The sequence below is a fragment of the Seriola aureovittata genome, chromosome 8, assembly GCF_021018895.1.
Source record: "Seriola aureovittata isolate HTS-2021-v1 ecotype China chromosome 8, ASM2101889v1, whole genome shotgun sequence".
In the NCBI taxonomy this organism is placed as follows: Eukaryota; Metazoa; Chordata; class Actinopteri; order Carangiformes; family Carangidae; genus Seriola; species Seriola aureovittata.
This window is the reverse complement of record NC_079371.1, coordinates 14,279,174-14,292,777: the sequence shown is the minus strand read 5'-3', so window position 1 is coordinate 14,292,777 and position 13,604 is coordinate 14,279,174.

Below are 13,604 nucleotides of genomic sequence, written 5' to 3'. Positions count from 1 at the left end.
TAGTGAATATCTAATGTTGGATTTGATGTGGTATTGTTATTAAAAATGACACTGACTGCTGCTTCAGGTGTAACAGCTTCAACCTGCCACTAGGCAGTGTCACTGCTCTTTTAGACTGCCGTCCCTCTACATCTGCCCAAACGCGGTCCTTGAGTTACACAGTATTTTGGTTCCTCTGAAACATGCTCTTGTTTGCAGGTAGACAACATGTAATTAACACTATTTCACTGCAGAATGTTATAATGTTTGTTGAACAGAACATTTATCAGACAATAAGCAGCTGATTTGTAGACTATTGAAGGAGTGGCAGTTAAATAGTGACCGTGTGTTAAAATTACGTTCATCATGTGTAGGATTCTTCAGTCATTCTGGGCTATTCGTCGTAAGTAGGCTATATTTTTTCCTTTAAATCAATGCAAGCGTGGCAAGACGGTAAACACGCTCGGCGTCTCTTGGGTTCCCATCAAACTCTTGATGTTGCTTTTACACCTGTTATTAAAAGCTAAAATGACTCTGAAGCAATGGGGCATGTTAAATTTTACACAGAAACACTAATTATAAATAATTACTGGAATCAAAATAATACGCCTACAGTGGTATTATTCCAACTAACAGTACAACATAAATGAGCAGTTAAATGAACATTAATGAGGTAATGAGTGCTGGAACTGAGGCAAGAATTGTATATGAATCTGAAACTGAGAGAACAAACCCGAACAAGGTGTTGGAACCAAGCATCGAATCCGTTAAAAACATAGTAGACAACTTAACAAATTACTATTACATGGTGAAATGTTCCTATAACTTTAAATCTATGATGCAGTTGAAACAAATGCTTGTGTACAGTTGGTGTGTAGACAGACAGCCAGGTCATCCACTTCCCCTCGCAGCACACGTCTGTTTCCCTGGCAGCACACGCCTGTTGTCTCGTGCCTTCTGTTAATCAACAGAAGGCACGAGACAACAGTACATACTAGTACAGTACACACCGATACAGTATCTACAGTTCAATTCCAAAAGGCGGATGTCACCTCTAGGCTTTACAGCACCAGTGGCTACATACATTTTTGCAAGCAAGTTGCATGGAGCTGTTTGAGGCACAGAGAACACAAATGTTTTTCAGTGGAGGAAATTTACCAAGCATATTTATGTGTGATGTGACAAGGGGCACAGGCACCAAGGGACATTTTCCATCTTCTTAGCATATCATCATTCTTACTGACTGATGGAAACACACTCAATAACCCACAAAGAGACACACAATGACCACAAAGAGACTCTAAAACAACCAGAAAGACAACTCTTTGAATTTGTGGCTTGTGACTTGTTCTTATGTAGGAGGGGTGCGGTGCCTTTTCCATGTCTGTGCCCAGGGGCCCTTTGTTTCATAATCCGTCCATGCCTCAGGGTGTTGAAAAGAGGTCACAGACAAGAAAAAGACAGTGAAAATATAAAGGAAATCTGTTTTTAAAAAGACAATATTTTCTTAAAAATCTTACATTTTCTAAAAAATGTTTTGGGGCATTTTACACTTTTATTTGTTAGTTGACAGTAGAGAGATGACAGGAAATGAAGGGAGGGAATGACATGCAACTAAGGTCCCCAGTCATACACAAACCAGGGATGCTGTGGTTCATTCATGCCCTTACTTTCTCTTTGTATTACCCGTGACACTTTTGTGGTTAGCTGAAATTAATTATCTATTTTATCCTTCTGTCACCCTTACACAACTTGCGTCACTATTTATAACAAGCTGTGGATTTGTGGTATAAACTCAGATACGTCAGTGGCATAATACATGCTGTAAAACATCTTTAAAAATTACTTGATCATGTCAGGACACAAGTTTGCTTCAGTCTTCTTTAATACTGATATGTAGGTGTAACTTTAATTCATATAAATCCAAGGTCTGACTGCCATTTATTTTTTGGGGATTTGACTTGTAAATTGCAAAAAAGTCACACCACTTAGGGAGATGCAGGGTCATGCCATCTAAAACTAAGAACAAAGTCAGATAATTGCCTCTCTTTGAGAGACAGAGATGATGTATATATGTTTTGAGTTCATGTTTAATTAAATGAGAAGCCTTTTGGCCCAGGCCTGATGACTCACTGTCCTCCCCGGCCTTGTCTCTCACTCTGTACAAGTGTTTGCTTCCAGTTTTTTTGTTTTTTTTGTTTTTCATCTTTCATCTCCTCCTGATTGCTTCTACTAATTCACTGCTTCAACCTTTTCTTCTTACTCCACCACCTTTCCCTCTACCACTTCCATACTTTCCTTAAGTGATTTTGTTCCTCTTCTTCTTCTTGTCCTCTTCATGCACTGTCCTCTGTTTTTTTTTCTTTGTTTTTAATTTCTTCTCCCTTTCAGTTCTCCTCTGTCTTAGCACTCTGTTTTTTGTATGCATCTTCTCTTTCACCCTCCTCTTCTCCCTCTTTGCCTCTGCCGTGATTACCACCCACTCCTTTAACCCGCTTCCGCTCTGGAGCGCTGAAGTGGAAAAGATGGGGGTTTTCTGCCTAAAAATGTCTTCCCAGTTACTCAACTCAGGGAACAAACAATATTTGTCTTGTCTTGCTTACTTCCGTGTCCTAACAAGGTTTCTACGAGGGTAGAAGTTGCCCAATTTTTGATGGCAGGTGAGCCCATCTTGATGTTTTTAAATTATTTTTGTTCCAATCATTCAAACACACTCACAGTGGGACAAACAGCAAAATACAAAAACAAGTTGCATCGTTTTTTAATTTAAAAAAACAACTAATTCTTACAGTGACACTGTCGCTGCCCGAGAGGCGTCCCACTGGTAAAAAACTTCCTGTTGGAACGTCCTCCTCTTTGGTTGGTTAGTTGCACTCCGGTCACTCATGCACAACAGGCTGTCCTGTCCACAGGCTGTGCTGGGACTGGCAGCTTGTCCCACAGTGGCTGTGAAGAAGAGGAACTTTATTCAAGCCTGGCACTTGCAGGTCAAAGAGAGGGGAAGGAGAAGAACATTTGAAAGGAGAGAAATCACCAGAATTTATGTTTCTGTTATCCAACTGCAAACAACATCATTCTTATAAGTGTGGTTGAGAATCATTCTCTTTGTCTTTCTACATAAATAATAGCTCAATAACAATTCAACATTGATTTTTGTCCATGGTTTTAGCACACAAAAAAGTTGATTTACATTGTTTAAAATCTTAAAATTACATCCTCTCCTTTTCCCTCAACAAAAGCTCCATCCACAAGCTGTGTATATACAAAACTTTCCTCCCTCCGCAGACTAATGTGCAATCTAGTGTCAGACTCTTCACAAACATCATCCTGCTCAGTGAAGCTCAAACAACCAAATAAAGTAACAGGAAGCCAAACACGTTTTCGAGCTGATTGTCGGTGGTGGTGATGACTATAGTAAAAATGGGGAGAGGTTAAGAGATGGTGATAGTGTGAATATCAGGCTGAATATGAGTCAATACAATATCCTTAGCAGTATGTTTGTGCATACATTTGCAAATTGAACTTTGCCAAATATTTAGGCCAACTTTTAAACGAGCTGTACTGCTTTCAAATCTCAAACCCTTTAGGATAATAAATGATGCTCTCATGAACAATCACATCAAATCACAAATCACAAAATGGTACCAAGAATTGATTGATGACTGCCGCACCACCCATTTTTGTGCCATCAAAAAACATCCTAACATCAGAGGAATTTTTTTTTGTTTTTCTTTTTTCATTTTCATTCTGTTCTCCCTTTGATGCCTAAACAAAGCCTCTGCTCCTCTCCTCCTCGCAGCCTACACTTGTGTAAATGTATGTATGTGTCAGTGTGAGTGTGTGTGCGTGTGCGTGCACAAGTGTATGTGTCTTTGCTACCTCTTTGGAGGTAAGGTCGTACAAACAACAACCTGGTCAGGACCAGTAATCCTCATGGGGAAGGAAGCCTTGTCCTAATGTGGCAAAACATAATTTCTGAGCCCCCGTTTAAGGTCGGGGGTAAGGTGTAATGGTTAAGGTTAATGTTAGAGTTACAGTTTGGGTTAGGCTGTGCACAATGAATGGAAATCAATGCAATGTCCTAACAAAGATAGCTGTGCTGTGTGTGTGTGTGTGTGTGTGTGTGTGTGTGTGTGTGTGTGTGTGTGTGTGTGTGTGTGTGTGTGTGTGTGTGTGTGTGTGTGTGTGTGTGTGTGTGTGTGTGTGTGTGTGTGTGTCAGTGTGTTGTGCAGATTGACCCAAGCTGACAGGGTACATGGTTTCTCCATCCTGCTTGTATATAAAAAGAAAATGTGGGCACTGAGCTCTGCCTACTTCACTTATGTTCACACACATGCTCACACATGGACACACACACTTGCACGCACTGCATCTTCCTTTCCCACTTTTTCTTCTTTGTTATATCTTTCACTCTCCGCACTCAGCAGTGTGAGGGTTAAATGTGATGGCGTCAGCAGCTTCCTGAGTGAAGTCTGTGTGTAATATTTATTTCAAAGGGATTTCCCCCTCTGCATGCTGGGTGGCTGCCGGCTATGTCATCATGTTCTGAGCTGTCAAAGGCCATCACTGTTACTCACGGGACATGAGGTGTGTGTGTGTGTGAGAGAGAGAGAGAGAGAGAGAGAGAGAGACAGACATAATGAGGAAGAGAAAGGGACAAGACAGAAAAAGAGAAACAGACAGAACTGGGATGTGTGTGTGGATTGGTGGGGAGGATATAGCGCCATACTGGGGGCTCAGCGGGACCGGCGAGCTTGAAGCCAGAGTGCATCACATGTGTTTGTGATATACACGCAGTGTGTGATATACTGTACACCCTGTACACACACACACACACACACACACACACACACACACACACACACACACACACACAGGGAACACAAAGAGCAAGACCCTCTGGTCGTCTTCACTGTCTGCTGGATAATTCCCTCTCCAGTGAGCCATGTAGGAGCAAAGTTCATGAAGTCAAAAGTACAATGCATTCAGAAAGTGTTCAGACCCCTTCACTTTTTTTCCACTTTTTGTTATGTTGCAGCCATATGCTAAAATCCCTAAAACAAATTTTCCCTCATCAATCCACACTCATTATCCCATAATGACAAAGCATAAATGGAATTCGAGAAATTTCCCCCAATTTCTTCAAAAGGAAAAATTGAAATATCACATTGACAGAAGTATTCAGACCCTTTGTTATGACACTTGAAATTTAGCTCAGGTACCTCCAATTTCTCTTGATTGGATTCCACCTGTCGTAAATTCAACTGACCTGACTTGATTTGGAAAGGCACACACACCTGTTTATATAAGTACTCACAGCTGACAATGCACATCAAAGTAAAAAACCAAGCCATGAGGAGGAAGAAACTGCCTGCAGAGCTCAGAGACAGGATTGTGTCGAGGCACGGATCTCGGGAAGGATACAAAAATAAAATATCTGCTGCAACTAAAGGTTCTCAAGAGCACAGTGCCCTCCATCTAACTAAAATTGTAGGAATGTCTGTCTGTAATTCAATTTTCTTGACAACTGCTGATCTGATGGACTTTGCAGATGTGTTGCTGAGAATGACCCAAAGGAATGCAGTCGAGACTGTTAAGTTTTTTGGATGAGCAGTTCTTCAGAAAGCTTCAAACATCACTTTTCAACATCTTACTTGACATGAAGAATTAACACAAGAAATATTAACACAGATGAATGCTTTCGTCAGTGTGACATTTCAGTTTTTACTTTTTAATAAATTTGCAATTGTTTTTGCTCTGTCATTGATGAGAAGAGCATTATTGTCAGTTGTTTTTTATCGTTTACAAAATATTGGACATATATAGGATATTGGAAATATAGATCTGTCCTGATATATGCACACATGCTTGTATGAATGCATGCATGCACACACTTAACACAAATAGACAAACGGAGGCGCTCACAGACACAGAAAATACACTTTTGATGCCTCTATGAATGTGACTTCTGTTCTAGGACTAGAATTATATTTTGATTTAAGCAACATCAGCCATATTTTCCATCTCTATTTCTCATCGTCCTCTTTTCTGTCCTTTGGTTATCTTGTTACAGCCTCCATGGTTATGGTGTTACATCAGTTTTCTCCACTGATTTGACATTATTTAAGAGGCTGAAAGGTGCATCTGATGCCAGCTGGCTTGATGATTTGTCTGGGGGCTTTTTTGTTCAGGGGTTTATGCCTGTTCATGACAATATGTCAGATTAGATCATAGAAATATCATCTATTGCTGCTTTTAAGTAACAGTTCCAAGGCGAAATCTGAGAGAAAGAAAATGGAAAAGTATTGGATTCTGTCTCAAGGAGGGTTGGCAGACAGGTCAAAGCGGCAAATGGGCCAATATAATGATAAGTTACCTTACTGACAGTGATGTTAGCTACAGTTTGTACCTTGATGAAGATCTGTGAGGTCCTGGTTGTTTTGGTAGAACAGAGGGAGCAAGACATACAAACGTTTTGTATTGTGTGATGCAGCAAACACAAAAAATGCACATCCACAGTTACAAAGTGAGATGTGTGTTATGAGAGGTAACAGAAAAGGAAGCAATAGACCAAACTTATTCAATACTTTTGCCAACAAATCCATTAATAAATAAGCATGATCAATGACACAAGGTCTAAAACACATGAGCAAATAGAAATTCCCCTTTTCTTGCAGGTGATCTGGCTTTTCTATCAACGTCCAATGCAAGTGATGAAAATAAAATTTGACTTACCAATTTGAAGATGAACACAAATATTTGAACAAACTCTTAAAATAGACAGAATAAAACCATTTTTATTGTTTTATTTTGTATAATAATTGGATGAAATGGAAATGGAAAAAAGGGGAAAACTAATTATTTCTGGCAAACTATGTGACATTTAATCAGGCTTATAGCCATTAATATTAAAAAAAAAATAAATTACATTTAAATTCATTTAATTTCCTTTAAGCCACACTAACTGCTACCACCACAAAGCCATTCAGAGCCAAAAGATGAACTGACTGGACAGCCTTCAGTTCATTTAGCTCAAAACAAAATTCATATATTGAAACAGGCAGTGCTAACTGGCCACAGAGGCACATGCTTTGAAAATAATAGGAAAACATAAATGTAAACCTTTCCTTTAATACACAACTCCAGCCACTACCCGAGGAGAATGTACCATTTAGTACCATTTAATAGTCCTGTTACAGTTGAATAATTAAAAAAATTATGGAAAAGCCCACAGGGCTCAATTGTCGTTGTCAACCTCAGTAAATTCTGTTGTTTTCTAAGAGCAGTAGTTATTAGTGACAAAGTCCTCTCACTATAGGCTGCGTCATATTGGTCCAAAGCAGATCAGTGCCGAGTGCAAATTGTATGTTTGTGTACAGCATGAACAGAATATATCTACAATTTAAAACAACAACACACACTTTACCAAGAGGATCAGAATCAGAGCTGCAGTCCCTTCCTACATATGACAATATAATGACATACTGTGTAGGCTATGTGCTCCATACAAGCGTGCATGGATGAAACACAATTTAGCTATGCTAAACTATGCTATGTGCACTAGAAGAGAAATTCTTGGAGGACAGCATGACTATCACTGAAGCATGTCAAAGACTGAGAAATGCATCTTGGCTTAATGACATAACATGTAATTCACCAAATAATGTCATATAATATGTGTCATTTGTGCTGAAGATAATGATTCAGAAATGAACATTAAAAAAGGTTAGTATAGTTGCATCTTTTTTGCACAAAGTTAACTTTAGGATTTCCATTTTCTGTTTCACATAAAGAATTTCAGTGTTAAATTCAGCAACAAAAGCACATCAGTCACATCCCTTTTCCAAAATACCCTTGTGCAAGTCCAGAGTATCAACCGCTAACATCGCCATCTGGAAAAGAAAAAAATGATTTTTTGCTTTCTGTGTGTGGCTGTATGTGTGTAAATGGTGCATCTGTCCAACTGCGCACGTTTTTGTGTTTATGCATATGTCTGCATGTTTGTGTGTTGTGTGTTGTGTGTGTGTGTGAATGTGTCATTTCAGGACGAGGCATGGGCTGCAGGCCACACAGCAGCCTGAGTCAGGTGTGCTTAGGTCAACCTGTGTCATGGTGACATAACGTTGTACAGGGTGCACACCTCTCAGTCAGAACCTTAATGGAACATTCAAACACACACACACACACACACACACGCACACACACACACACACACACACACACACACACACACACACACACACACACACACACACACACACACACAAGTCCAGTATTTTTTGGGAGTATGTTGTCTCCTTGCTGTCTGTTAACTGATGTGTGTTTGATTTGTTGGCAAAAAGGAACTAATTTGCCCTCAGTTCCTTTGAGGATTAGAGCTCCATCTCTGCTGCTGTTTCTTTTTTCTAAATTGTAGGCTACAATGTTTATCAGTGGTTGCTCTATTTGTGAATAAATGGTAGTTTAACTATATTCTTAGATAAAGTTATATAGTTAAGTTAAAGTAAATTTAGGTTGTGTTTGGATATTTATTATTATACGATTTACTATATTTCACCAGCCTAAAGTGCATCAGTTCATCTTTGAGAGAGGTTGTTGATATATAAGGATTTTCTAGGCTGTAACTGGAAAGCTAACCGCAAACCACTGTGTCCCAGTATACGCCCTGTTCTATGGCCCGAATCTGGCCCATATACAGCATGATTGTCAGATGCAATGATCACATCTGGACCGATTGTCGCTCAGACACAGAAAATCTTCCGGCTGTCAGCCAGTACCGGAGGATAAAAGCTGGAATATGTCCAGATGTGGAAGTATATGGACCAGACTCAGACCGAGGACCCAGGCATATGTTTGGCCAGAAGTTTCATTTTGCTATCTACTTTCTACTCCACTGCATTTATGTGACAGCTTTAGTTACAAGTTATTTTTATGATGAAGATTTTACACAATGGATACTATAACAAACCAACAATTGGTTTCCAAACTTTTCAGCTTCTGACAAATTACAAAAATCAGTGTATAGTCGGCTCCATCAAATAGTGATTTTTCACTTTAAACTTCTCACATGGTTTCATTTCAGATGTTCAAATGATCCAAAAGCCCATCAAAAATCAACGATTAGAGAAAAAGTCTATAAACTGAAAACAGATATGTGAATCAAACGTGTTTTTTCTTCTTTCCTCTCCCATTAATCATCTCATGACCTCTCAGATTTAGCCAGTTTCCTTTTATATAAAACAGTACAAGAAGTTAAAACTAGCTCCACCTCCAGCAGCTTTAACAGAAATGTTCTGCTCACACGCCGCTCAGTAGTAATAACCGAATAATGTCATATATAATAATGTATCTGTTGGAGGGACCAAACCAGTTCTTTTACTTAAATAGTTTAATGACATTTGTCTGCCAATACTTATATACTTTCAATTAAGTAGGATTTTTTGTGCAGGACTTTTACTCTTCTTCTTCTTCTTCTAATTCTTCTTCCACCACTGTTTGTACCATGTATGTTTCACAACTCTCTGTTAACCATTCTGTTTTTGTGGAGCAGTTTATACTGAAGCTTGAGGTTAAATGATGATGCAACACAGCTAATAAGCTTTAATGGCTCTGGCTCTGCGCTCCCTCAGAGGTCAGCGCTGACAAGACTGCTTGCTGTCACTCAATGGCACACACTTGTGTTTCTGATCACAGTAACTTAATTGGGATGAATTGATTTCACTGCTAAATTTTAAAAGGTGTCTTGACTAGGTCTTTATCTGACCCTACATAATGAGCTGTTATATTTTATTCAAAGCTCACTGTCATGACAGAACAATAGGTGCAACAGCCGGTTGATATTAAGTATGAGATCATACAAAGGGATAACCTCATTATGGATCATCAACATTCCTAGTATCGTTAAAAACCCCTGAAAGCAAATCACCATAAGTCTGCCCTGCTGCTTTTGGACTGCAGCATTGCCCTTTTCATGCTCCAGCTTTGACCTATTCCATGGGGCTCATGTGTTCTGTAACACACTGTATGATCTGCCCCAGATAATTAAGTCACATCTTGTTTTTTATGCTGTGGTGCAAGCTGGGTTCAACCTATAGAAGCTGTAGTAATCTGTTTGCATATGGCTTGGGTAACAGGAGGTCAGAGGTTTTAACTAGGCCAGTTCTGTGCTTTGACTTAGACTTGTATTTCATTTGCCTGCTGTTCCAACAGTTTGGGAGGACAGACTAATGGCACAATGGGTAATATGTAACCTTGATTTCTAACTCTTCAGGGTAATTGCTTTGTTGAAGATTTCAGCCATGTCAGTTCCTTTATTCTGCAAAAGCATTTGTCAGAAACACTGAATATCTAAAATATCAGCAGAAAAAAAATCTGAAATAATAAAACATTTTGGTGCCTATCTTCTTTGTGATCTTCTTCTATTCTTTGGTTTTGGAGGTGAGCACTGTCAGAAATGTTCTGTACTCATCTGAGGATCATCTTCCTTTCCTGAAGCTTCTTGGGTGTTGACCATCTGTTGCTCATTTACAATCCAAGCATTGAAAATAGAAGGTGAAAATGTTTTTGAACCATTTGAATCCACTCATCTTCAATTTAATTCAATTAACTATGAGTGAGTAACCACTCCAGTAATGGAGACAGATCCACCCATGTGCTTCACTGCTATTGAATCCAACAGTCTAGTGCTGAGAGGGACAAGAGTAATTCCAGGAGAAGAGACACAGTATAGAACACTTTATTATTCATGCGTGTTCATGTTCATGTGAGTGCACCCAGAAATATAAATGTAAAGCCACACCTGCATCTCAAACCAACTATGAGCATGGGCAGCCCCCACCACACACCACACACCACACACTGCACACTGCCACAAACAACATACACACACAGTCTGCATATTGTATGTTTTTTTCCCTTATAATGAACTTTTACAGTTAAAGTCAAAAGGTGGTCACATAGAATCATGTATGATGGGAACTTTCAACTAAATGCATTGTCATCATTGTGTGTTTTTGTGCAGGAATGATACACTATCAGGTTGTTTGTTTTTTTTTCATAGAACCAATAAACAAATGGAAAAGGTTCGCTATTCAAACATGTTTATTTCTATAATAAACCACACTCTAAAAGTCCTCTGTGTTTTGTATAGTAATATCAGTTGTGCTTTTCTGGATTTAAATGAATATCTTCAATCACTTCAACCGTCATCACAACAAGCTGCTTTCCCCTCAAAGTCTCCTCCTCCTCATCTTCCTTGCTCGTGTCTGGGCAGGGCGCGTTACTGTGACACAGAAACATGCTGGATTGTGTAGCGCTGTCATATTTCTTCTGCCATACGGTCGTGTGTGTGTGTGTGTGTGTGTGTGTGTGTGTGTATGTGTGTGTGTGTGGGGGGGGTCCAAGTCTGTCAGATTGTTGTTGCCTATGGATTATGTGCAATGCTGAATCTTCTTGGCCTGCAGTAAAGATGACATGAGAGGCTTTGTGTAGAAGAGAGCTGCCATATAGAGGCAGAGCAGCCATGCATGTACTCACCATCTTGCACACCCAGAGCCCTGTAAGGACATTTTTAAGATTTGACCAATCTGCATACTTGCATTTGTATGGTTAAAATCATTTTGCTCTGACTTGAATTTTTCCACATCACCAAAAGTTACGCAGCCTCTAATGATCTCCAATACAAGTTTTTAGTCCACTGGTATTCAGATAAGGACAGTATGCATATTATATACAAAATCCTGAAACAGAGAACATACTCGCTCATTGGATTTGCTCTCTTCCTAGACTTCCAAAAAGATTCGGGGGCAAACCTGGGGCTCTCACAGAAATCCACCTTCCTTTTAAACATTACAGAGAGTCACATCGGGCAGGATATGGCAGAGCAGCAGGGACACTCAGAAGCAGCTTGGAGACATGCTCTGAGGCTCTGGGCTCTGTCAGAACATTTAATTGAGTTCAGCCATGATAAGATTCCTACAATTTTTTCCAACATTTTTCTCCCACCCGCTGGGAGCTCAGCAGGGGTTTATATGCCTGTTTGGTTTAAGAGAGATGAGAGGAGAACGACAGGGTATGTAGAGGACTCAAGAAGAAAGAGTAAGAAGTGGGAAGGGGAGGGGTGGGGGAGATAAAAGGAGGTGAAAAGGGAGCAAGCACATGAATGGAACAAAAAGACAAGCAGTAAGACTTTAGAGTACAAATAGGGACTGAAGGCAATCGACGATGGTGAGGAACACAGAGCAGCAACAGGAAGATTAGACAAAGATAAAGATAGATGATGAGATGCATTCATCACTACACATCCGGGAGGTCCCATCGTACTGATTCTGTCCCACTGGAGCAGGACAATGACCAGCTGTGACAGGTTACCAGTCAGGAATTTAGAAAGCCCCATCTCATACTGTCAGTCCAAGACACAAATGTCCCCCAGTGATATGAATTTATGATAACATTAATTCAGCGAAGGAATCGGCCACTTCACCGCGGCACACTGTCCCTGACTTTGCTGCCTGGAGGCAAACGAACACACTTTTAGATGACAGGGAGGCTGGTGATGAGGCTAAACTAAACAAACTTAATCCACTCAAATGATATACAATACGATGATGCAGCTGTCGGGAAACAGATGCAGATGTTGTGTGTTGGCTCTACATACTTATATGGAGCTGTGTGCAGTATATGGTTAATTGGATTATGATGACAGAATGGCTTGGCTCTCGTAGACATCGCATTATCATCGCTGTAGGAAGTGAACTGATAAATGATTATGCAAATGCAAAACACTTCAGCACTTTGACTTTCAGACTGAACCAAAGGTATGCATTCTTAGACTTCTATCTTACCAGAAATAAATGTGGAAAATGACATAAATCCTCTGATGTAAAGACTCTTGAGAGTTTTTATGTATAAGGAATTAAAAATTTTACAGAACAGAACAGAACAGAACAGAACAGAACAATAGAACAGAACAGAACAGAACAGAACAGAACAGAACAGAACAATAGAACAGAACAGAACAGAACAGAACAGAATAGAACAGAATAGATTACACATACCTGTCCATGCAGCTAAGCGCTAAATCACATTAAAAGTTTGATAAACAATGTTTAACTCCTAACTTTTAATTCTACCTTTCACGAGGCTATTGTTTCCAGTTTATTCCAGTATCTGAAAAAGATCGATTTGTCTTGGAACTTACTTTATTGCCCTGGACTCTCTCACAGGTGTTTTCACTTGTTCAGGCTGATTGGACCTCTGGTCAGGTTGAAGCAGATTGCTGATGTGAGAGGTCTCTACCACTTTATTTACCGATGCTGTGTTCATGTCACAGTGGATTGTTGGTAAATTTAAAGGTTCCCATTTTTGGGCATTAATGTAAGACATTTAAAGATGGTTGTATGATTGCAGAATTCTTCCTTTGAGTGTGCATTGATTAAATTAGTTTTACTTTTTTTCAGTTACCTTGAACGATTGACTTTGGCTGATATGAGACATCTAAATTTATTTTTCTCTTTAGCAACTTCTATAGGCACTAAATATTGGAACGTTCTGAATGTTTTTTTTTTTTACAAGTTTGAGGTTGGTAATTACACTAACTCCCATATGACATGAATGTAGCATAATGA